The 24,155-nt window shown below is 42.4% G+C and overlaps 1 long non-coding RNA gene across 3 annotated transcripts in view; it reads right to left on the bottom strand.

The window, feature by feature from the left end:
* Positions 1-7,222: 7,222 nt before the first annotated feature.
* The window catches only part of LOC115080086, a 103,995-nt gene continuing 87,062 nt past the window's right edge, over positions 7,223-24,155 (bottom strand). For 2 of the 3 annotated variants that reach the window (XR_003853509.1, XR_003853507.1), the window contains 4 exons: positions 22,264-22,335; positions 21,850-21,987; positions 9,836-9,960; positions 7,223-8,126 (listed from right to left, as the gene is read on the bottom strand). This is a non-coding gene — a long non-coding RNA (uncharacterized LOC115080086). Of the gene's footprint in view, positions 8,127-9,835; positions 9,961-13,980; positions 14,288-21,849; positions 21,988-22,263; positions 22,336-24,155 lie in introns of all 3 variants that reach the window. The other variant, XR_003853510.1, reaches the window with a different exon arrangement.

Raw genomic sequence — 24,155 nt, 5'->3', positions numbered from 1 at the left:
CATGCGTTGACAATATTGACCAATGTCTCCGTATTGAGGCTGTGATGTGTGCCGTCGCAGTGCTTTGGGGTATAATACAGGTCAGTCTGCCCTGTTCTTTATTGCTCTGATATTGAAGAAGTTGGTTTCTGTCGGCATATTTAGCTCTTTTGTAAGCCTTGTTAATGATCTTTTTTGGGTATCCCCTGTCATTAAATTTGTTTTTTAAATATTCCGCTTGTTTCTCAAATTCTTCTTTGGTGGAACAAATTCTTTTGTATCTAAAGAATTGACTTGCCGGTAAACCCTGTTTCAGGGACCTGGCATGATGGCTGTGATATTTGAGGAGCGTGTTTCTCTCCGTTTTTTTATGATATACGGTAGTCTCGAGTGTTTGTCCTTTTCTGTGTATTAAAACATCTAAATAGGACAATTGTTGTCGACTACTTTCTGCAGTGAACTTTAAATTCACGTCTACCGTATTAATCCATAGTAGAAATTCGTCTAGTTCCTCCTTAGATGACGTCCAAATCAAAAAGACGTCATCTATGTATCGTCGCCAATATCTAATCTTGGACCACCATTGAGATTTGTAAACATGTTGTTCCTCGAACTGTGTGACGTAAATGTTTGCCACAGAGGGTGCTAATGAAGAACCCATCGCTATTCCGTGTGACTGGTGATAGAATGTATCTTCAAACCTAAAATAGTTGTTAGTAAGTACCAACTCCAAAAGTTGATACAAAAATTGTACCGGAATCCGTTGCTTGCGTTCTTTCACCAACTGTGTCATCACTGCCTGTATCGCTTGCTGTTGCGGGATTTGCATATATAATGATTGGATATCCATCGTTATTAACCAATTCTCTCCTTGAGTAAGTCGTACGACTGAGATTTCATTCAAAAATTGTATTGTATCTTTTAAATATGATTTCGCCCTGATCACTATTGGTTGTAGGATTTTATCTAGTAAAATAACCGGAGCTTCCAATACTGTACCCCGGAGAGAGACAATGGGTCTTATCGGAGGCGGCATGATCTCTTTGTGTACCTTTGGTACAGAATATATCAATGGTACCATAAGCAAATTAGTTCACAAGTATTTCATTTATAGGAGAGAGTACGTTTGTTGTGAGACTGATTTAATTTATGACATTATCATGCTGGTTATACGTATAAGAGGAAGGTGGATAGATGCCATATTTAAAGGTCTTCTCAAGCAGTTGTTAAAAGAAGTGGAGAATTCCGGGAGGCAAATGGAGTGATGGAATTACAATATTTATATAATATATTTATAATTCTCATCCTAAGCGGAGAAGAACTTAGGTAAATAAATTAAATCAGAGCATACCAATTAATTATTTCATTTAGTCCTTCTGGGTGCACTGATCTCAAATTGAAAATCCAGAGCTGTTCACGCCTATTCAAAAATGATTGAATATCACCTCCCCGGGATGGAATGTTATTTGCCTCCAAAATGGTCCAACGAAAGTCTCTAAATTGATGACTTTTATCTATGCAGTGAGTTACCAATGGGGCTGTCAATTTTTAGGTTTTTATACAGCTCTTATGTTCAAGCAACCACATCTGAATTTAAAGTACAAGAGTTGAGCGTCCATAAATTTAGAGATTGGCGTTTCTATTTATAGATTATTTATAGAGTATTTGTAATGAGAACAAGTTTAAAATTAATTCAAACAATTTCCCCCGAACATAGGACAAAGGAAATGGGACATTAAACAGCAGTATTTGAAAAACTGTTTGACAAGCAAATTTAATGATCCAATTATGTAAGGTGGAGAATACATTTGATTTTTAAGAAAATTTATACATTGAAAATCAACAAAAATTGTTTTTTGAACTATTAAATAAACACATAAAGGAGGACGGAGGTTAGTTGATGATTAGACCACAAGAAGGTCGCTACGCCGCGGAGGTGAGCACCCTGAATATGAAACTTACCTCTTTTTCTCCAATAATTTTTCACGTTTAAACTATTAATATTTTTTGCATAAGCAAATTAGTTCACAAGTATTTCATTTATAGGAGAGAGTACGTTTGTTGTGAGACTGATTTAATTTATGACATTATCATGCTGGTTATGCGTATAAGAGGAAGGTGGATAGATGCCATATTTAAAGGTCTTCTCAAGCAGTTGTTAAAAGAAGTGGAGAATTCCGGGAGGCAAATGGAGTGATGGAATTACAATATTTATATAATATATTTATAATTCTCATCCTAAGCGGAGAAGAACTTAGGTAAATAAATTAAATCAGAGCATACCAATTAATTATTTCATTTAGTCCTTCTGGGTGCACTGATCTCAAATTGAAAATCCAGAGCTGTTCACGCCTATTCAAAAATGATTGAATATCACCTCCCCGGGATGGAATGTTATTTGCCTCCAAAATGGTCCAACGAAAGTCTCTAAATTGATGACTTTTATCTATGCAGTGAGTTACCAATGGGGCTGTCAATTTTTAGGTTTTTATACAGCTCTTATGTTCAAGCAACCACGTCTGAATATTGCGCTTGGTCTGTCCCACATAGATCAAATTACATGGACATTGTAAAACTTACACCACATTCTTTGTATTACAATTTGTGGACTTATTTAGAAAAACTTTGCGTCTCGAACCGGGATGTTGTCATACCAGGACAACCAATGACAACTCACACATTTCTCACACGTCACAGGGGGAATTCCCTCCAACTTGTCCTTCAGCACTTTCTTCAGGTCTTGATTTCAAACAAGCTCTCACAACTTTTTCACATAAGTTCCGATTTCTAGCAAATGCAAAATGGGGAACGTAATCCAGTCCTTGATGAAGGGATAACATCAACCAATGTTTCTGTTGAATACCAATAATTTCCTTGACTTGCTTACTGTAGTGTAGAACACACGTCAGACCTTCATTTCCACGAGCTGATTTATATCCCAAAGAAAAGCCCTATTTGCAAACAAAGCTGTGTGGGTTATCATTGGTCGGCCCAGTATGGCAACATCCCAGTTCGAGTCGCAAAGTTTTTCTAAATAAGTCCACAAATTGTAATACAAAGAATGTCTACAATTTCAAGCTGTGCTCAAGAAGGTCCTACATATATATATATAAAAATTTAATCAAAAAAGTATTTTTTCAGTTTTCATAATAAAGAATTCAGCCACGAGAAGTGGTAAGTGATTTAACAAGATGAAAAAGTGTGGACAAGTTGTTTCCAGCCACATGGATTCGACTTGAATAATATTTCATTAAAAATTGTCTGATTGCGGTAAGCAGCCAGCTGAATCAAATAAGCAATATTGGCTAATGCCGTATGTTTATGCTGTCTCCGCTGTGAATGTCTGAGGTCTTGTTTCATTGATCTTAGAGTTGGTTTTTTTTATATCTTTTTAGACAGATGGTTATTATAAAGGTGATTTCATGAGTTATTGTTAATATCTTTTCATGCCAAGATTTTATAGCTTGAGCCACATTCTCAGAGCAGAAAATCTGACAGGTTAGGAAACAACAATGTCTTAAAATGGTTCACATTAATATGACCCTCTTAACTACTTATCAAGGTGTACCAGTATTTTGAGATCTTAATGACTTACAAGAGCAGCTACCGGAAATTAATAGATGGTCAGCAACTGGAGTAGAGAAGGAGAATGTATCATGAAATCTGGATTCCTAAAAATTAAGTCCAGTGTATGACCATGTCTGTGTGTGAAAACTGACAAATTGATTCCATCCTAATCCAACCATTGAATTAAGAAATGCTGCAGTAAGCAATGGATACAGATCTTCGTGCATATTGAAGTCACAGAGTACAACTGTAGAGCTTAAATCGGTTTTAAAGCCAGACAAAAATTCAAGCATTGGAGAGGCATTATGAGTCATAAGCCCAGATGGATAGTTTATGAGAACAAAGTTTGCAATCTAACAAAAAGCCATTAATGTTTCATATGGAAAAATAGTATCATGGGAAGGAATATATTTTTCTTTAATGTTTTCAGGAAAAAAAATCAAATAAAGAACCAATCAGAAAACATACTGTATTAAGTTGTGAATAATAGGCACCTTCTTTTTATATTCAAAATCCTAAAAGAGAAGGTGGGGATGGCTAACAGAAGAAATGAGGGGTGCATTTTTATCAAATGCAAATAACTCTGAATCTTACTATATTGCTTGGGGGTCAAGGCACCATATCTACCTTGGCCTGTAATCACAGGAATCTTGTTTGTGAGCTGAGAAACAGTCATTCAAAAGCCTCACTTAGAAAACACATCATCAAATAAAAACAAACAAGCAAATGTGACAGTACCTTCCAGAGGTTGAACAAAATTTCATGGCCCTTGGTGTGACTGCGGCACTTGCCGCCTCTGGTGTCCCACAGTGCCTCTTGACCCGGTGCCTGAGTAATATCAGAAGGGCGGAGCTTAGCATTCCACCAGGTCAAGAGGTACAGCTCAGGTGGAAGTTAGCTGTATCAGTGGAGAAGGGAGCCCAGCAGCAAGTTGGGGATTTATGCTCGGTGGAGTGGACATCCAACTCAGCAAGCAAAGCACAATCCTGGGGTGACTTCCAGCAGCCCATCTGCATCTTGATCTGGTGTCCAAGCGATGTCAGAAAGGGCAGGGCTTAGCAAATCATTGGGTCAAGCGGGGAAGCTCAGGTGGAAGATAGCTGCGTTGATGGTGAAGGGAGCCCAATGGAAAGCCAGGGTTCATGCTCGCAGGTGGAGTGAGGAGTCAACTCAGCAGTCAAGAAACAGTCCAGGAAGGCTTCTGGCATTCTGTCATCTCTCTTGATGCAGCACTCAAATGATGTCAGAAGGGGTGGGGCTTAACATCCCACCAGGTAAAGAGGTGCAGCCTAGGTAGGAGATAGCTGTAAGTCAGGGATTCATGCTCTTAGGTTGAGGGGGAAGACAACTCAACAGGCAAGGCACAGTCCCCAGGACTGGGTTGAAAACCACTGTAATATAGGATGCTGGAGATACTGTAGAGTATCCTCTTTCAGCTCCAAACCCTCGGACCAGAATATTCTTGTGCTTCAATGACCAACACCTTTGATTGCACCATTGTGGTCACTGCTAGAGGGGAGTGCCATAGCAAATTAATTCTGTCCGCTTACCAGCCTGATACCTCAATATGTCCCCTTGTGGGAGGAGTTTAGACCTTAAAAAAGGGACCATAGGCTCCATTATGCTTGTGACTGCAGGCACCCCAAAGACAGGCAGAAAATAGAATCATGGGATACAAAGACCCAGGAAAGGAAACAGGAAAGCAAGTCTCATTTAACTAGGAAAAGCAGGGTTCAGTCAGGGCTTGAAACATGTATCTTTGAAAAAACATCTAAGTTATAGCAGCTGTGGATGCAGGGAATGGCAAGGTTTTCATTTGGACTACAGTTTAGAAGCTGAGTACAGATCGCCCAAGGAAAAGCCTAGTAGCAGGATTTCTAGAGATGACAGAAAAAGAGGATATATGGCAGGCTCTTCGTTTGCAAGTGTGTTCACATGAGTTGAAGACTAGAAGCTGCGTCTGCACTTTATATCACTGTCCAGGACACACTTGTTTTATAGCTGCTTTTTGCAGTCAGGGCTCCAGCAGGCCTGGAAATGGAGGTCCAGTAATCTTTCAGGTTCCTAGTAACAGCAGCTTAACAGGCATCAGAAACATGCTTCTCACGTATAAAGCAAATTCAAAAGAGAATTATAGGCCCTCTCCAAGCACATGTAATAAGTCCAGAAACCAAATGAAAGCTCACCCACATCATTGTTCCACTGTACATAGGTTCACTAGCAATTCAAGACAATTTAATTCAAAGTACCTTTAGGTTTCTTCCTTGCTAATGTGACCCCACTGCTTTGGTCTGAACTATGAATTACCCCTATGCTTGGGGTGGGGAGTACCACATGAGAAATTATATTTACTGATATGATTTATCTTTGAGTTCGTAGCCTGAGTGGGTATGAGACAGGGTCCCGGTCACCCCAATCCCACAATTCTGTGCCCTTCCCAAACAACCTCTCACTTTTGGCACCACAGACCAGATGAAATCATCACATCAGATTAAAACAGTAATTAACCTTTTTACTAGTATTTTGTAAGTAGACAGTAAATCCAACCAGAACATTAAATAGGAAAAGTACAGTAGTGAAGTATAATATAAAATTGCAGTTTTCTTATTTTATATCAAGCAGTGCAAAAATAACATTGAGTATGGCCTGTTAACCAGGGCAACCAACATACTCATATGGATAGTAATAAAAAAATAGGGAAGGCTAATAGAGAAAGATGGTATAGGGGGGGAAGCAGTGAAGTACACAGCTTTAAAAGCAAATTGTCTTTACCCCTGAGTACTCAAAAAAGGGGGGGAGGAAACAGATCCCACCCCAGTGTCAGCAGTTTGTAAAGGGTGCACTCTGTCCCAAACACAAAATTATGTGGAAAAAACAATCAGGAAAATGAAGAAGTCCCTCTTGATGGTGGAGCTGGCTAGGTGAGAAACCAAATAAATGAGCACTGCAGTGTATGGAAAGTCTCTCTGTCCTGGGGAGCTTCCCCTAATGGTTTACATGGTACTAAACAGAAATCTGACCTGGTTTCAGCCTATTACAGAAAGATCACAGTCCACCAGATTTTCTTGCCCAGCAAGGGTTTAAGCTTGACTTTGGCTGAAAAACTGAAGCAATTACAATGAGATATTGAATATGGGGACAAAAGGCAAGGAAATAAACTTTCTCCCTCCTCTTCTAAATACTCTCTGCAAAGTTTAGATTACTTAACAGTCTTTTAGGAGGGTGATTCATCCATATGCTCCTGGGCCTAGATATCTTTGGAAAGGAAGTCTCTGTCTCTTAGCTCCGCTATGAAGCAAGAACAGCTGTCCATTATCATGAGGGAGAGATTTCTGTCTCTCCCTCGTGATAATTAGCTCTTCAGGAGAACAACTGATTGCAGGGATGCCAGATGTACTCCTCTCTTCCTGGCTTCTGGTTCCGTCTCCTGGCTGTCCCCGCCCACACAAACAGATAAATCCAGCCAAATTGTGCTTTTTCTACCTTAAATGGTCTCCCAGCATTCCTTTGACTTCCTCCTCTGCTGGCTATGTAGTGCTGTTCTCTGGGCAGGCTAAACAGTACAGCCCTTTCCCCAACTTGTTAACACTGTGAATGCTGGATGCTGGTTCTTGCAGAACATTTGTCATTCACAGGAAAGCACACAGGGGTTTTTGACATATTTTATATTCCTTCACCTTGGCAGTGGTGGCTTGCAGTCTCTGCAGGGTTAAAACCCCCTTTTTGACAGGTCCAAAAGATATCACTCAGATCCAGATGCAGCTTGGTCCACATTGTAAGGCTCCAACACAATAAGCTGGAGGGGGCAGGAACCTGCTTTATAGTAGCTTGTTACACTCAGATCCAGGAACACACATATAGATCAAGTACTCAGATCATATCTCAAGCATTCATATAATATATCCAAGAACCCACAACAGAATCTGAGGTCATGGGTCAAGAATCTGAGAACCACAGTGGCTCAGCAGACATTGTTGGAAACATCCATTTATTCCCAGCAACTCCTTTTAAGACCCTGGGCCCAACCTCGTTTGTCAAGGCCATGGTCTCTGGCTCTTCTTTCAGGCTCCATGCCAGATCTCTTCATGTGCAATCATTGGCTCAGAGGAGAAGGTATCTGCTTTCTAGCTGCCCCTGGTTCAAGAATCATTGGCAGCTAATTGGACACTATCAGCTGGCTCTGATTTTTCTGTTATGTGATCCCCTGACCAAGTTGTTTTTCAGGCTATCCATAAAGACCTTCCTTTTCAGCTTTTATTATATTTTTCCTGGGAAGTTTGATGTTGATATCTTTCTATGTTATAACATTGAAATTCCCAGGAAAAATAAAAAATGAAAATGAAGGTTCCTAGATATCCATAATGGACATGCATGAGATACATTTGCATGCATTGCTTCTATGTAAATATATCTTATGCCTATTCATTATGGATATCTCAAAAACCAGACTGATCAGGGGGATCTCCAAGGATGGAGTTGAGAACTACTGATGTAGATAATCTTAACTGTTTCTAACAACATTGTTTACCCCGTGCCCTTGAATAAAGTAGTTTGGCTGCTGAGTTAGTCCACTTGAATGCCTAGAAATAAAGCAAATAAAAAATATATATATCAGGTGATACCTTTTTCTTGGACTAACAATGCATTTCTTGACTAACTTTTGAGAGCTAATTCTCTCTAGGTCAGGTTAGCGTTCAAATTTGCAACAGGTGAGATTACTAAGAAATATAAATCAGTTTGTGCCCTTGTCATCTCTTTGGTTCTATATATGTCCACTGCCTTCCTTATAGCGAGGTCTGGAATTTTATTATTATTATGCCTTATCACTTCTATAGCACCCCTTGACCTATGCAGCACTGAATTCCAGCACCTTCCCTCTCAGTTTAGCATCACAATGAAGACAATTTTATCTTGTACCATTAGGTGCTCTGTCTCTGAAGCCTTTTGTCCGAGTTCCATGCCAACTTTCTGGTGCCTAAGCCAGACCTTGCAAATACCAAGGTTTGCCTTAGTTCACAATAACTAGCCTTTGGAGTTCCAGCCTTTGGAACTCGCTACCACCCGAGCTTCGCCAAGAACCCTCTCTCCAAATTTTTAAGAAACACCTTAAAACATGGCTCTTCAGACAAGCCTTCCCAGAATCTCAACATTAATCGGACACTGGTCAAAGTACATAACAGGTCACCAGGGAACCACTGGGCATAAGACATATCAGGACCTTAAGGAGATACTTGATCATCCTTTACTTCCTTAGCATATTCCCTTGATCATGATTCAATGCCTCACATCCTTCCCCCTCCCTACTCCCCCTTCCCTCCATCCGTCAGCCAGATTCTCATTGCTACCCTATGCCTTAGGGCCCCCGCCACACCTTATCTATTATTCAGTCTCATAATGATTCTCCATTAGACGTATTATTTCATGTTACGCCCACAGCCACCACAGTTGTTGTTGCTCTATATATTATGTTATTCATTGACAAATTATTTTTTACTGTTGTTTGTTATTGTTGACTTGTTCTATGTTCATTGCTCAATGTTCTATGTAACGCCATAGCCGCGACTGTTCTGTTTAAATGGAAACCGATATGATTTGATATTTTGTTCAAGAATGTCGGTATAGAAAAATTCTAAATAAATAAATAAATAACTATTGAGGACAATTTTCAAAAGGTATTTATCTGAATCGATTGCCCCTCTAAAAGGTAAAAAATATGAACTGATTTACATAGAGGGATTCATAGGGGCGTACTAAGGTTAGGAGAGGAAAACAACCCATGTACATTTGTTTGTCTAGTAACCACACACTGTTTTTTTAAATTCCCAATCAGCCACATACAGAAATAGCAGCTATAAAGTATGCAGGCATTTTGTAAGCATGTCTGCTGTAATCATGCATAACCCGATACTTTTCCTTTGAAAATTAGCTATGAGGTGTGTATGTGTGTACTAAGGCTCCCATGTACCTTGCAATCTTGAGGCTATTGAAAAGTTTCCCTTAAATTCTTCCATGATCTTCGCTCGTGCTCTAGCTTGTGTGCCTGCATAGGTAATATTAAGGGTCATGTGCTCTTCCTCGTGCTGTGTGCAATAGAACTAAAATTTCTACATTTTGTGACTTGTCATATATTACTGCTTCCGTGAAGCAAAAACCCCTAGCCTCTGAGCCCACTTTCTCCAGTTTCTGATGAGGTTTTTAGTTATCAAAAGTGGTGGAGACAGCTTAAACAGTTCCATACTTCCTCAGCTACACTTTGAAGTGTAATTCCGACAGAGTAATGTCTACTCACGAATGCTGCCCTTGGTTTCCTATCTTGGACGTGAAGACTTGTTTTCTTCTTGCAGTTCTGGCACTGTGCTTTCACATCTGACACCGTATCGTGTTTTCCTTCAGAACTTGCTCTGGAGTGCATGTCTGGGTTAAGAATCACCGGACACAGAGAAACTTCTAAGAACCTCAGGTTTATTTACACATGCTTACAGATCAGTACTCAGCATTTCTTCAGAGAATTTCACTTTGCTTATGCACTTATAAAATCCTCAAGCAGCCACTGAGCTGTACTATTATACACAAATTAAGGAGACATGGACTGTATGATTGTACTCCAGTATAAGTTACCATATAGTGTCAACAAATGATCAATACTGAGAAGAGTATATCAAATAAAAAAGATTGAAACAGAAAAAGCCTAAATGTTGGTGTTAGGTTGAATGGCCTAAATGAGATACTGGGTTAATCCCTACTTTATCCATGGACATAAAGCTAACAAACCAAAAAAATAAGGCAATACCTTTTTATTGGATTAATTTAATACATTTCTCGATTAGCTTTTGCTAGTCATGCACAATGTGGGTACAGATTACATTCTGGGAATTTGATTATGCAATCTTGAGCACTTTCCTTCTCACAAGCTAACCCCAACCACTTTTCTTCACAGCTAAAAGTACATGCATTGTGAACAGTGTTCGTACTTTCAGTTGCTCGAGGGAGGGGGAAAGGGGTCAATAATCAGACCACAATTTTATACAGAGAAACATGAGTTTACCCATGAAAAATTGTCTAATTATTGTCCCCTTTATGTCTTTGACTTCATTTGAGAGACTAAGAAAGATCTATCTATCTATCTATCTATCTATCTATCTATCTATCTACTAGAGAAAGATGAGACAGGGGAGCTAAACTGGTGAGTACAAAAATTACACTGAAAAGCGTGAATCATTTTTGTCTATACTAGAGGGCATCTTTTTGAGCGGAGTTTATTTAGACTTGTAGCATAGACTATCTGCTTGGTGATTCCGATTTGAACTTGTTGCTTGTGGGGCCTGTGTGTAAGTTTTGAAAGTAAATTCTGGTTGCTTATAGGAGCTGATTATTGAAACCCTTTCCCTGCATCTCACCCACCTTGGGCTCAAATTTCTCTAAGTTACTGCATAATTAGAGATTGGGAAAAGTTCCAGATTGATAGTCAATTAGTATCCTCACACAAAGGTGCATAATTGATTTACACTGATCAGTTTCAAAGAAACATTTGGTCCATAATAGGTGCTTTGCAAAATAGTCTAATTAAACTAAACTAATTTAAGAAACCTAAATGCTAGAGCAGATTAAAAGCTAAAATATGCAGATAGAAGTCTTGCATCAAGATGGGGGCTATCCAGTTTTTTGGACTGAGCACCACATGTATGATTATCTTTGAGGTTGTATGTGTGCACCTGGTGCAAATAGTTCCTGGCTCTCAGAGGACAAGTCCAGCCTATGGAGACCAGAGTGGCAGACCTGGAGGAGCAGAGGCAGACAGAGAGGTATATAGAACAGCCTTTTAGGCACATACGTTATCTTTATAATCATTGAAATGTTGTTGCCTTAATGTTTTTGAATATAGTTCCTATCTACTTTCCTTCTCTCCTTTACGCTCTGCAACCTTTATTTCTTCACGCTACTTTGCGCTTGCTCTCACCCACCCCCCTCTCTCCTTTTTCTATTCCTGCTCCCCTTCCCCTATCCCTGTTATTTTGTAATTTCTCTTTCCTTGCTACAAGAGTTGATTGTAAACCGGCATGATATGTCCTATGAATGTCGGTATATCAAAAGTTAAATAAATAAATAAATACTAGTGCGGTCCCAATTCCAGCCTAGCAGCCTCTGTGCTGCTTTGAAGGTGCAAAGCCAGCTGGAAGGAGATAATCATCTAAGAATGATAGGAAGTGATCCTGTAGCCAGGACCTGCCCTCCAGGTGATGCATTACCCTCTCTCACCAAAGATATGTCTACAGGAGTCCATGCCTAGGAGGAAAGGGTTAGGATGGCTCCTAGGAATTTGGATAACTAGGTGATAACTTGCATGCCCAGTGTGAAGGAGGCGGACCTCGCCCGTCATATAGATATGCTCTTAGAAAGTGCTGGAGAGGTGCCGGCTGTCATGATACATGTGGGTACCAATGACATAGGAAGGTGCAGGAGACAGTATGTAGCCTAAGGTTTTTAGGTAGGAAACTGAAATCCACAACCTCTAGGGTAGCCTTCTCAGAAATGCTCCCCATGCCACATGCAGGATCCCAAAGGCAGGCAGAGCGGAGTCTCAATGCATGGGTGAGACAGTATTGCAGGGAAGAGGGATTTAGGTTTGTTAGGAATTGAACAACATTTTGGGGAAGGCGGAGCCCATTCTGAAAGCAGCTTTTAAACCAGAAGATGGAGGAGAACCGATAATCGCTCGGCAACATATGGTTTGGTGAGAGGTATCTTCATAGGATATTGGCAAACCATGTAAGTTAGAATATCCCAATAGCGAGGTGGTTGTAAAAGCTGAAAAAGCCCAGATGTATTTAAATACAGAGCACATAGATAAAAATGAATCCAGACCTGCCAGCATAATCTGATAATGTGCATTTTGTGGGTACATACAGTATAAAAACAGAAATATAAACAAACCTACTTTAAAATGTCTGTATGCGAATACCAGAAGTTTGAAAAAGTTGTTAAATCACAAGATTGTGAGAAATTGCAAGAGGACATGGCAAAACTGGGAGACTGGGCATGCACATGGCAATTGAAATTTTATGTGGACAAATGCAATGTGATGCACTTAGGGAAAAGTAACCCAAATTATAGCTACATGATGCAAGATTCCACATTAGGAGTCTCCATTCAGGAAAAATATCTAGGAGGAGTCATCATTGAAAATACATTGAAATCTGTGTGCAGCAGCCTCCAAGAAAGCAAATAGAATGCAAGGGATTATTAGGAAAGAAATGGAAAATAAAACAGAGAATATCATAATGCCTCTGTATCACTCCATGGTGCGACCTCATCTTGAGTATTGTGTGCAGTTCAAGAAAGATATAGCAGAATTAGAAAAGGTGCAGAGAAGGGCGACCAAGTTGATAAAGAGGCTGGAACAAGTCCCCTATGAAAAAAGGCTAAAGAAGTTAGGACTCTTTAGCTTGGAGAAGAGACGGCTGAGGGAAGATATGATAGAGGTCTATAAAATAATGAGTGGAATGGAGTGAATAAACGTTAATCAGTTGTTTACTCTTTCCAAAAGTACAAAGATCAGGGGGCACATAATGAAGTTACTAGGTAATGCATTTAAAATGAATAAGAAAATATTTTTTAACTCAACACATAATTAAGCTCTGGAATTCATTGCCAGAGGATGTGGTGAAAGCTGTTAGTGAAGCTGCATTTAAAAAAAAGTTTGGACAAGTTCCTGGAGGAAAAGTCCATTACACATTATTAAGGGAGTGTTGCAGAAATCCACTGCTTATTCTTGGGATAAGCAGCTTGGAATCTAGCTCCCCCTTTAGATCCTGCCAGGTGCTTGTGACTTGGATTGGCCACTGCTGGACACAGGATACTGGACTTGATGGACCCTTGGTCTGACCCAGTATAATATACTTTTTGTTCTTATGTAGTAAAACGGCAGCAATAATAATGGGAGACTTCAATTACCCAAGTACTGATTGGGTAAATGTCACATCAGGACATGCATGCGAGGTAAAGTTCCTAGATGCTATCAATGACTGCTTCATGCTGCCGTTGGTCATGAAACCAATGAAAGGGGGAAACTACATTAGATCCAGATCTCAGTATGTCAGTGCCCACTGTCAGGGAAAAGTTGTGTTTCCTAGTGTGAACTGAGGTCTGCCCAGTTTGGGGCTCGTGTGCTGTGCCCTGAACCACAGGACGGCTTGGAAAAAGACAAAATCAGTTTAAAGAAAGTTGCCATATGGCTCCTCTCTGAGGATCCAGGGGACTCAAATGATGGTGGGGCCAAAGTGGTGGGGGATCCCAGAGGAGACCCATAAGTTCTACCACCTATGTATTAAATAGGGTATTGTACTAAGTGTGTGTGCTCTGTTGCTGGAAGGATTCTACTGTGCAAAAGAGTTGGACTGAGAGCAAGCTCCAACCTATTACTTTCCATTGAATTACCTGCAGTGCATAAGTCAGCAGCTGTTTTGTGTTTGCATCTCAGAATAAAGCCGCTCTTGCAACATTATCCTGTGTCCATGTGCGGCAGACTCTTCAGCCTGACACCTGCTCCTCTAGGGATGGAAGGAAGGTGCAATGGATATGCAGAGATGTCGTGAGAGCCCGGGTGCCCTGGAGCTGCTGCCTTCTGCCTATGGCAGCCGCCGTTCCCTGTGGATTAAGCTCTTGGGTGCAGGCAGCAGTGAGGACTTCCATGTGAATGCAGGACCAGAATGGACTGAAGCAGGACTACAGCTGAACACCAGGTCTGGAACAGGAAGCAGAAGCATAGTAGAAGGCCAAGACCAGGAACTCAGCTAAGCTCTGGACCAGCTAAGGTGACTGTGGCATCAGCAAAGGTGTGGCAGGCTGGAGCTCGTTGTATACATCTGTTTGGTTGGGCCACACCCAATGCTGGTTCAATAGGGAGCCCTAGAGTCAGTCTGTGCCTCAGAGGCTGCAGCAGGATCTCTCAGCTCTCCTCCATCAGCAGGGACAGTGCCACCTAAATTCTTTTGTTCCAGCTAAGCAGTCACCACCTAGACTGCTCTCAGTTTTGCCTCCTATCAGCCGCCATTGCTACTGACCATCTTTATTCTTTATCTAATGCATAGTTTTTGTTAGGGCAATTTTCTCTCTGTCACCTCCCTCCCTTACCCCCATTCTTTTACAGCTCCAGGCTGAGGAGAGAGAGGCCCAGTGTGGGCAGGGCCAGTGCTAGATTTTTTGCTGTCCTGTGCAAACAATTTCTGTGTTGCCCTCACCCCCATACCCCCACTCCTTTTATTCAATCTCTCTTCCGGGCCCACAAAAAAAAAAATCCAGCTCACTCCAGCACTCTAAACTTTAAAAACTGACATCCCCCCGCCTCGGCTCTTCATTCCCTCCCTGGGAACTCATGGCCAGTGCAAGGGTATTAGGGACCCTAGGCAAACTTTATAACCTTGCGCACGCACACACAGAAAGACTCAGCCCAGGCCTCTCCACACACATGGTTATGAATTATGCATTTATAACAGATTTTACATGAAAAAGAATAATCAAAGTACAGTCTTCTGAGGTAAAATATCACTTGCATTGTGTTATATTTAAATACACTGCTGTGGTGCCAACCAGAAATCATAGACACTTGGAACCCATATGATAGTAGGTCTGTTGTAATGCATGCTGGGTGGGTGCTTGACCTTCAGAAAGCCATGAGTAAACTGAATTACAATATAATAAACCTCCCATACTAAAACAGTTCCAACTGTCAGCACTCCAACAGTAACAACCCTACTTATGAAGAGTTTTCCTATTAGGAAAACAGAACAAGTCAGGCTGCTATAGATCCCTACATGCTAGCAGAATATCTCACCTCAGTCACAAATGCAGAACATTAATAGATCCTCACCAAATACAGAGCAGAGTAACCATAAAGTATAAATAAAAACATACAGGCAAAATCTGAAATGGAAACCACAACAAGCAAGACTTGCAGTGCAGCAATACAAAAATAGAACCATCACTATTTCTCAAACATCAAACAATAAAATCAAGAAATATAATAAATACATAATCATAATAGTAAAATATACCAATAATATTTCAAATATAGCTGATGAATTCGAGTAAATAATTAAAAATTCATGTACTTTTTTTTAAAATGTCCCAAACACCAATAAATTATTTTAAAACAGTAGACACGGAGCTCACGTGATGTGGTGGGCTTGGTAGGACGCGCTCCTGCGAGCTCCGGCTACCCCCCCGCCCCATCCAGCACCATCCTGAGGGTTTTCTGATTTTTTGGCATTTCCCCGTGACTAAAGCAATATTCTGGAGCTCGGGTTTCTAAAAATATTGGCTGAGACATCGCATGGCTACCCGCTCCGTCAGAAAAGAGAAGGAGAAGGTGAAGGCCCCTGACACAAAGATGGCCGCCGCTCCGGAGCCGGACCCTCAACTTGCTGACGAGTCTTTGGAGGATAAGATCTCTCAGGCAGTCGTGCAAGCGTTGGATGTTCGTTTACACCAGCTGTCGGATCAAATAGCGGACGTCCGAGCTTCTTTGACTGAGTTCGATGCCTGAACGGAACGGATTGAAGGCCGCGTGAGTCTCGTGGAAGACGATGTGGGAGCTCTAGAGAAACGCGTTGAAGTTCTGATTAAACAAGCACGAGCCCACGAAGAAAAAATCGATGAGCTCGAGAATAGATCGCGGCGCAACAACATACGCTTCGTGGGGTTTCCAGAATCTTTACCTGAGGCTGATCTTTCGAGAGTACTAGAAGCGTGGTTGCTCAGCGTGGTGCCATCCTTAGCGTCGCCATCTGGAGGGTTGTTTGAACGTGCACATCGGCTGGGTCGCAAGGCCGAGGGAGACATGCTAAGGAGACCGCGAGTAATTATAGCAAGATTTTTACATTTTGCGCACCGCTCGCTGGTTCTCCAGCATTACCGGAAATCTCGTGAATTTTTCTATGAATCAACAAAGATTCTCCTGTTTCAAGATTTTTCACCTCGTGTCTCTCTGCAACGGAAAGCATTCCATGAAGTGTGCTCGGAGTTGGCGAACAAGGGTGTGCGCTTCGCTCTCATGTTTCCTGCTCGCCTCCGGATTCAGCATCAGGGGCAGGTGAAGTTCTTCGACTCGGCGGGCGAGGCTCGGGAATTTGTGCGGGATCTCCCCAGCACTGCAACACCTCCACCAACACGAGTGCTTTAGCAGTTTCACGGGGATCTTCAGTTTTCGTTCAATGCACAGCGTGCTGGATTTAAAGGTTATTTTGGACCTGAGTGTTCAGTCGAGACTGTGTACTGACGAGTTGCAGAGCTTTTTTCCTTTTTGTTTCTACTTTACTGCTATGTTTTTTTTCTTTATACTGTTTATAATGCCTGGTTATAGGTCATTATCTTTGAATGTGTGACAGCACTGCGTTTGCTTAGTCGTGGTAGTTCGGGGATGGGGCTGTTTGGGTTTTCAGCTGTTTCTATTTTTGAGTAGCGGGGGGGGGGGGGCTGAACACATGTGTTTCATCTGCGTGTTCTCTAACCCCTCGGGGTTGTAGTATTGGCTATGGGGGATGGGGTGATAAAGGGGTCGTTTTGGGCCCGGAGATGGGGTTTGTGGCTTGTTCTCATCGGGGTTCTTGGGAAGGGTGGGTGGGTTGGGGCAAATATCGGAGAGAATCTCTGGGGAAATGGAGAATTTCTAGTTTGGTGTTGTGTGAGGATTGGGATTGGGAGACCAGCACTTCCTATTTACTGGAGGCATGTGCCTCTTGTGCGTGTATATGGTGCCTCGGGGCCTGGGAACATACTTTTCAAAACTGGTGGGCTAGCCGTGGATAAACATTTCCTGTCTGTATATATATGGCGTTAAATATGATAACTTGGAACGTGGCGGGCATGGGCACTCCTGTAAAACGTGAGGTGTTTGCACGCTTAACTAAATTGCAGGCTAAGATTGTGTTTCTGCAGGAGACCCACATGCTTCCCACTGAAATTCTGAAATTAAAGAAAAAATGGGTCTCCCAGCTTTATTATGCCTCAGGCTCCTCTAAAAGTAGGGGCGTTGCCATAATGTTCCATCACTCCACCTCTTTCAAAATGTTGGAGTCTGTGGCTGATCCACTAGGGCGATATGTGATTGTCAAAGGGTTTCTAATGGGCACCAAGGTTCTAATGGCTTCCATTTATGCCCCCAATGCTTATGATCATTCCTTTTACACTAACCTACTTTCCCAGCTTAGCAGAATGGGGGATTGCCCTATGGTTTTGGGAGGGGATTTTAATTTTGTGATGGATCCTGAAATGGACAGGGAGCCTATGAGAAGGGGACAATCAGCAAGTGAGCGGAAAGGACCCAGATTCCTTTGTCGGCATTTATCCTTGGTAGACCTGTGGCGGGTGCTTAACCCCGGGGAACGTGATTTTACTCACATTGCTAAGGCGCATCCCGCCAAATCGCGGATTGATTACCTGCTTGTTTCGGAGTCCCTCTTTTCTAAATTCACAAAATCTGCGATTGAAGCCTTGGTCATTTCGGATCACTGTCCGGTGTCCGGGACCTTTTCCTTTGGTAGTGGTCCTACTCAGTCTCAGTGGAGGTTACCAGCGTCGCTGGCTACAGATCCTGGCTTTCTAGCCTATTTAAAAAGTAAATGGAAAGATTTTATGTCCTTTAATGTGCAGCATATTGACCAACTGATTCTTTTGTGGGAGACAGCAAAATCTGTGATAAGAGGTGATATCATTAGTTATGTTAGTTTTACAAAAAGACAACGGGACAGGGATATTATTTCCTTGGAAAAACGCTTACGCAGTCTCAAACGTAGGCTCAATTCAACAACTGATCCTAAATTGACATCCCAGTTCCGGGAGATCCAGGTTGCCCTCAATGAATTGCTACATAATAGAGCTGCTTACACACTTAGATATAGACAATTTAATTTTTACAGATATGGAAACAAGGCGGGTAAGCTACTGGCCCGATTATTGAAAGCTCAGGAAGCTTCTAAACATATCGCGAATATCCGTAGCCCTCAGGGGGAGATCCGAACCAAATCACAGGATATAGCGGAAGTTTTTTCGGCCTACTATCAGACATTATATGCAGCAGAACAGGTCCATGAAGGGGATATAGATGAGTTTTTGCGGGGAATTGACATGCCCTGTCTCACTGAGACTCAAACTCAACGCTTACAGCGTGCGATTGAACTAGATGAGGTTCTTGAAGCGATCCACACGCTCCCGAATCAAAAAGCCCCTGGTCCCGATGGCATGAATTCCACGTTTTACAAAGGGTTGAAAGAGGAGATAGCTCCTGTGCTGCAATTGGTATATGAAAAAATTGCTGATCTGCAGGAAATGCCCCCTACTATGAGAGCGGCCACTATAGTAGTTCTTCCCAAGGCGGGTAGGGATCCTTTGCTACCGTCCTCGTACAGGCCAATATCCTTGCTTAATTTGAATATTAAAATTTACGCTAAAATATTGGCCAATAGATTGAAATCCCTGATGCCCTCGTTGATTTCTCCAGATCAAGTGGGGTTTGTGATGGGGAGAAGGTCTACGGTGAATATCCACAAAGTCATGGCTGCTCTGGAGCTTTGTTCTAAAGGGTTGATTGAGGATCCCTTGCTGGTCACATGTGACGCTGAAAAGGCGTTTGATAGAGTGGCGTGGCCATTTCTGCGCCACACACTGACAAAGGTGGGGATTGTGGGTAGGATCTTTGATTATATTAATGTTTTGTACTCTAATCCCACGGCAAGGATCTTGGTGAATGGTGATCTCTCAGGGGAGTTTTATCTGCAAAGAGGCACGCGGCAAGGTTGCCCCTTATCTCCTCTTTTATTCATTTTAACAGTTGAACCCCTAATCTGCAAGCTGAAAGCCACACCCATGGTGACTGGCATCCCGTTGGAGCAACAATCCTACCTAACCTTATTATTTGCAGACGATATATTGCTTTTGCTGTCAAAGGCGAAAACAGCCCTTCCAGCTGCGTTAGCTATTTTTCACATCTATCAACGGCTGTCGGGCTTTAAATTGAATCTTGATAAGACGGAGGCCTTAGATTTGTCCGGGTCCTTAAAAGCCGCCTGGGATCAGTTTCCAGTTAAATGGGCAGCCTCTACGATCAAATATCTGGGTATCACCATTCATCCAGATCCCCATCAGTGGTACGCACTGAATATTCCCCCAACAATTCAGAAAATGATTACTAAATTGAGAAGTTGGAGGTCTCTGCCCTTATCGCTCCAGGGGCGCATTGCGGTTATTAAAATGGTGCTTGCGCCCCAGCTTTTGTACAAATTGTTGATGTTGCCTTTCCTGCTTCTTGCGAGGGAACGACGTTCCATCTATAGAGAGATGGGTCGTTTCTTATGGCAAGATAAGAGGGCGCGACTTTCCTTGGCTACCTTGATGGGGCCAAAAGAGGCGGGGGGATATGGGCTCCCAAACTTCCACCTTTACTCTTTGGCGGCGAACTGGCGTTTTTTGGGGGATTGGTTATTTGAGACTGCTGAATACACTGATCCTGCTCTGATCCGCATGCTGTGTACTCCCATAGAACCGGGGCTGATACTTCATATGCCTGCAGAGGCCTTCCTACGCCTACCGAAGCGTTTTATTTTGGTTCACACTGTTAGAAAGGTGTGGGGCATCCTTCGTAAGATGTTGGGGCTGTCTCCCTATGTATCTCCTCAGTACCCGGTTAGGACGGGTTCACGGGTAGCTCAATCGTTGCTCCCGGCGCGCCATTCCTTTACTTTAAGCTCCCAATGGCTATTAGGGGAATTGTTAGACCCCCTCACGGGGGCTTGCTATACCTTTGACAAATGCATTACTTTATTTAACTTTACGTCTCAGCATTTTTTATTGTATGGGTCTGTACGTGCATTGGTGACAAACTTAGTGCGGGATATGGCGGGGAAAATCAACGATGTTCGTTACTCTGCATTAATGACTTGTTTTCAATCCCGTAAGGGATCTCTTTCGTTTCTGTATTCATTCTCTCATGTGATACAGGAATATACTATCTATCAAAAACTGCTTCCTAAATGGACTCGTGACTGCCAAGAGGAACTGGAGGTCCAGATGCTCAGGAACTCTTATGTGTCCATTCCTCTTCTGACCAACAATGTAGGCCTTCGTGAAATGCAGCAGAGAATTTGTCATCGTATTGTATACTCTCCTGCGAGAGCGGCTTGTATGGGAATTGTGGATTCTGCAGCTTGCCTTAAATGTTCCCAACCGTTTGCTTCTCTCATTCATTGCTTCTGGGACTGTTCTTCTATTCGGACCTTTTGGACTTCCATTCGCCAGTTTTTGTCACAGTTATTTGCAACCGATATCCAGTGGTCCTGTTCTTTTTGTCTTCTCAACAATGATGTGGGGGACCAGAGTCTTAATGTGGATAATGTTGGTCTGATTGCCAAGGCATGTCTTATGGCTAAGAAGTGTGTGTTGGTCAAATGGTTGGCTTCTGATTCCCCGACCCTTGAAATGTGGTCCTCTAAGATGAGAGAAATGTATCAATTGGAATATGGTTCGATGTACAAGAGCTTCTCCCCACGGAAAAAACGAGTTTTTGAAGAGATTTGGGGACCTTATTACAGAATTTTATCTCCTCAAGTACGACAGATGGCACCTTTGGGGAGCTTCTAGAGGTGGCGCACATCTGAGCATGGTCGGCACTCCAAGGGGCACATCCTAGCACACGCTTGGTTTCTATCTGATCCTCAAAATGTCTGGAGATTCTCTGAGGAGTGGGGGGAGGGGGGGGGGAGGCAGTATACTGGAAAACTCTATTTGGGTGACTTTGATGTGTTGTTTTACCATTTGGTTGTTGTTACCTGTGTTGTTCACCCAATAAATATATTTTGAAAAAAAAAAACAAAAAAAACAGTAGACACATCCAATAGCATCCAAAAAATAAACTAAGGATAAAGAAAAAAAATCACACACACACATACATCCTCACCATTCATTCACACACTTGCACCTTGCTCCCTTTGCCCAGTTTGCTTCCTGCCTCTAATCAAGTAAGTGCTGCTCCTGCCTACTCCATACAGAGAGATTGCAAAATCTATTGCAGTGCATCCCCTCCTCTCCAACCTTCTGGACACTCAGCACCTCTTAACCAAGCCGCAGAGCAGGGAGGAGGCTGAATCAAACTTTGGCCACATTCAGAGGTGTGAGCTTTTCCCTGCTGCCGGAAATGGGGCTCGCTCAGCAACTTCTGCTCCCCACCTCCAGCTCTTGTTCTTCCCATCCCCTCCCGCAAGTTGCTGCCAAGTGGTGTGAGCAATGGAGGGGAATGATGACAAAGCTTTTGCTTACTTTAAGATCCCAGCAGTGGTTTACAGGGTAGCCGAGCTAGCATTAGACAGCAAACAAGTCAGACCAAGCGCAACCAAACAAGGTAGAGTGGAACAGCAGGGACCAGGACCACAACTTCAGTTCTTACAAGAGGAAGCTCTGCAACGAAAGACAGAGCAAAACGTCACAGAGATATCAAAGGCTGGGGTCTGGGAGCTTTATAAATAACAGCAGAGCTCTCCAGACCCTGGATCTTTCTAAAGATAAGTGCTCTGGCTCATTAAGAGAGGCAGCCGCTGCAAGGGTATTTTGTGGGACTTTTGTTTTGCCACCTCCCCCTGCCTAATGAAAGAACACCCCCTGCCATTCTTATCCATTGGCAGATGGTGGACTGGTGGCACAGTCATAAAACTGCAACTGGGAAAAATAAGCTACCTGGAGGCTTGGTTCAGCTCTTCTGTTCAACTGGTTGCTGAAGACTGTAGCCATGGCTTCTGTGGTGCTCAGCTAAAAAATAAAAAAAAAAATTGGCTTCAGCGACAGGCTGACAAAGATCACATCGAGCAGTGGACCAGATTATGGAAATTGTGAGGGGTTTTTTTTTCTCAAACCTACTCCCTTAGCTATTACCTCGATCTTTCTGCTGGTATATCCAATTCTTCCCTTGATGGAAAAGGAGAGGCCTGGAGTGCTGCCGCTCCTTCCTTTGTCTTCTTTTTCAGGAAGCCCAATCTCACTCTTACCTGAGGAATTACCATGGGAGCATTCATCACCTGGCTCCCCATTACCATTTCTTCCTTTAGATAATTCCCCAGGGGAGTCCCTTCAGAAGTTCCACGAGGCTACCATCAGATCCCCCAGAGGAATCACCAGAGCACACTTCACCCCTAGAGGACCTAACCTATTCCAGATTCATAGAAAAGTTGGGCTCTGCACTTAAGCTTAAGGTAAGAAAAGATCTAGATCCTTGAGCAGAGGTCATGGGACTCCTTATGATTCTCGATATTCCTGCGGAACCTTCAATTCTGCTGTCCCACGAAGTGCTCGAATCAGTACTCCTGAATAAATGAAAATGTCCTTCTCAGGATTCACAGCAGCTAGGAAGGTGGACTTAAAATTCAAAAAGTCCCCTGAATGTGGACTAGTGCAACTACCACACAACTTGGTAGTTGTAGAGTCTGTGATGAAGAAAGCAAAGAAAACACAACTGCACTATGTGCCAACCTTACTCGAATGTAAACTAATGCAGAATCCACTTTGCTTTTCAAGCAGTCCACCTGCTGCGTGACTCTACATTCGCTGTCACCCTTTCCTGGTGTCAATTTGTGTGAAATCCACTGTACTTCAAGATGATGATGTTCTGGTAGAAGGTAGCTAGAGAATAGTAGTGGACAGTGACACCATAAAGAGTGGGTCTACGAGTGTAAAAATACTCATTAGGGATGTGCATTAGTTTGAAATGAAACTTACCATTTCCTTTCAGTTAATTTTTGAAACAAAATGAAAGAAAAGAAACCTCAATTTATTTTTGTTTCATTTAAAAATGGATAAAGCCACTGGTCTGCTGGAGCAGCAAAAAAACACTCCTGGGCCTAACCCAGGGTCTGCCCCCCAACTCCTCTAAGGGATCTACAGGGCGGGAGCAGATCGCATCCAGTGCTGCCATTACAGATGGTGCTGGCAGACTGAGACCGGTGCTGCTATTCATTTATTATGTCTGAAATGGTGCTGGTCAGGCCCAGACCCTGGCTGGTGCCATTTTGAGAGGAGGAAATTAATAGTAGGCATGGAGGTGAGATAGCATCCAATGAAAGCCCACATATGGGGAATTGCATTTGCTATCTCACCTCCGTGGCCATCTTATCCCCCTTTTTATCTTGGAAGACATTAATGACAAAGGAATGGAAAAAAATGTCTGTGCACACCCCAACAGCTCACTGCAGTCACTGCTAATAGTTTACTAGCATCTGCAGCAATTGTCTTGATACTGATCTATTGCTGAACATATCTTGAAAGAAAAGAGAGGGCCAGAGAGATGAAAGAGGCTGCTTTCTCTCTTCTCAACTCACTGGGCCTGAGTACTCTCCTAACAACACAGCGCGTGTTTGTAACTATGAAATTGCTATTGTTTCTAGGTTGTCTGGCACATTATATTCCAGCTGTGATTGGCAGCTGGAATATAATGTGCACATTATATATGGCACATTATATGGCCATATATGGCCATATATAATGTGCACATTATATATGGCACATTATATGAATGACCAGCTGTGATTATACATTGCTGCGTACAAATGCCTTGAATTAAGGTTTGACAAAAGCGG

Source organism: Rhinatrema bivittatum, chromosome 18, assembly GCF_901001135.1.
Source record: "Rhinatrema bivittatum chromosome 18, aRhiBiv1.1, whole genome shotgun sequence".
NCBI classification, from domain to species: domain Eukaryota; kingdom Metazoa; phylum Chordata; class Amphibia; order Gymnophiona; family Rhinatrematidae; genus Rhinatrema; species Rhinatrema bivittatum.
This window is presented reverse-complemented; position numbering and strand designations above follow the sequence as displayed.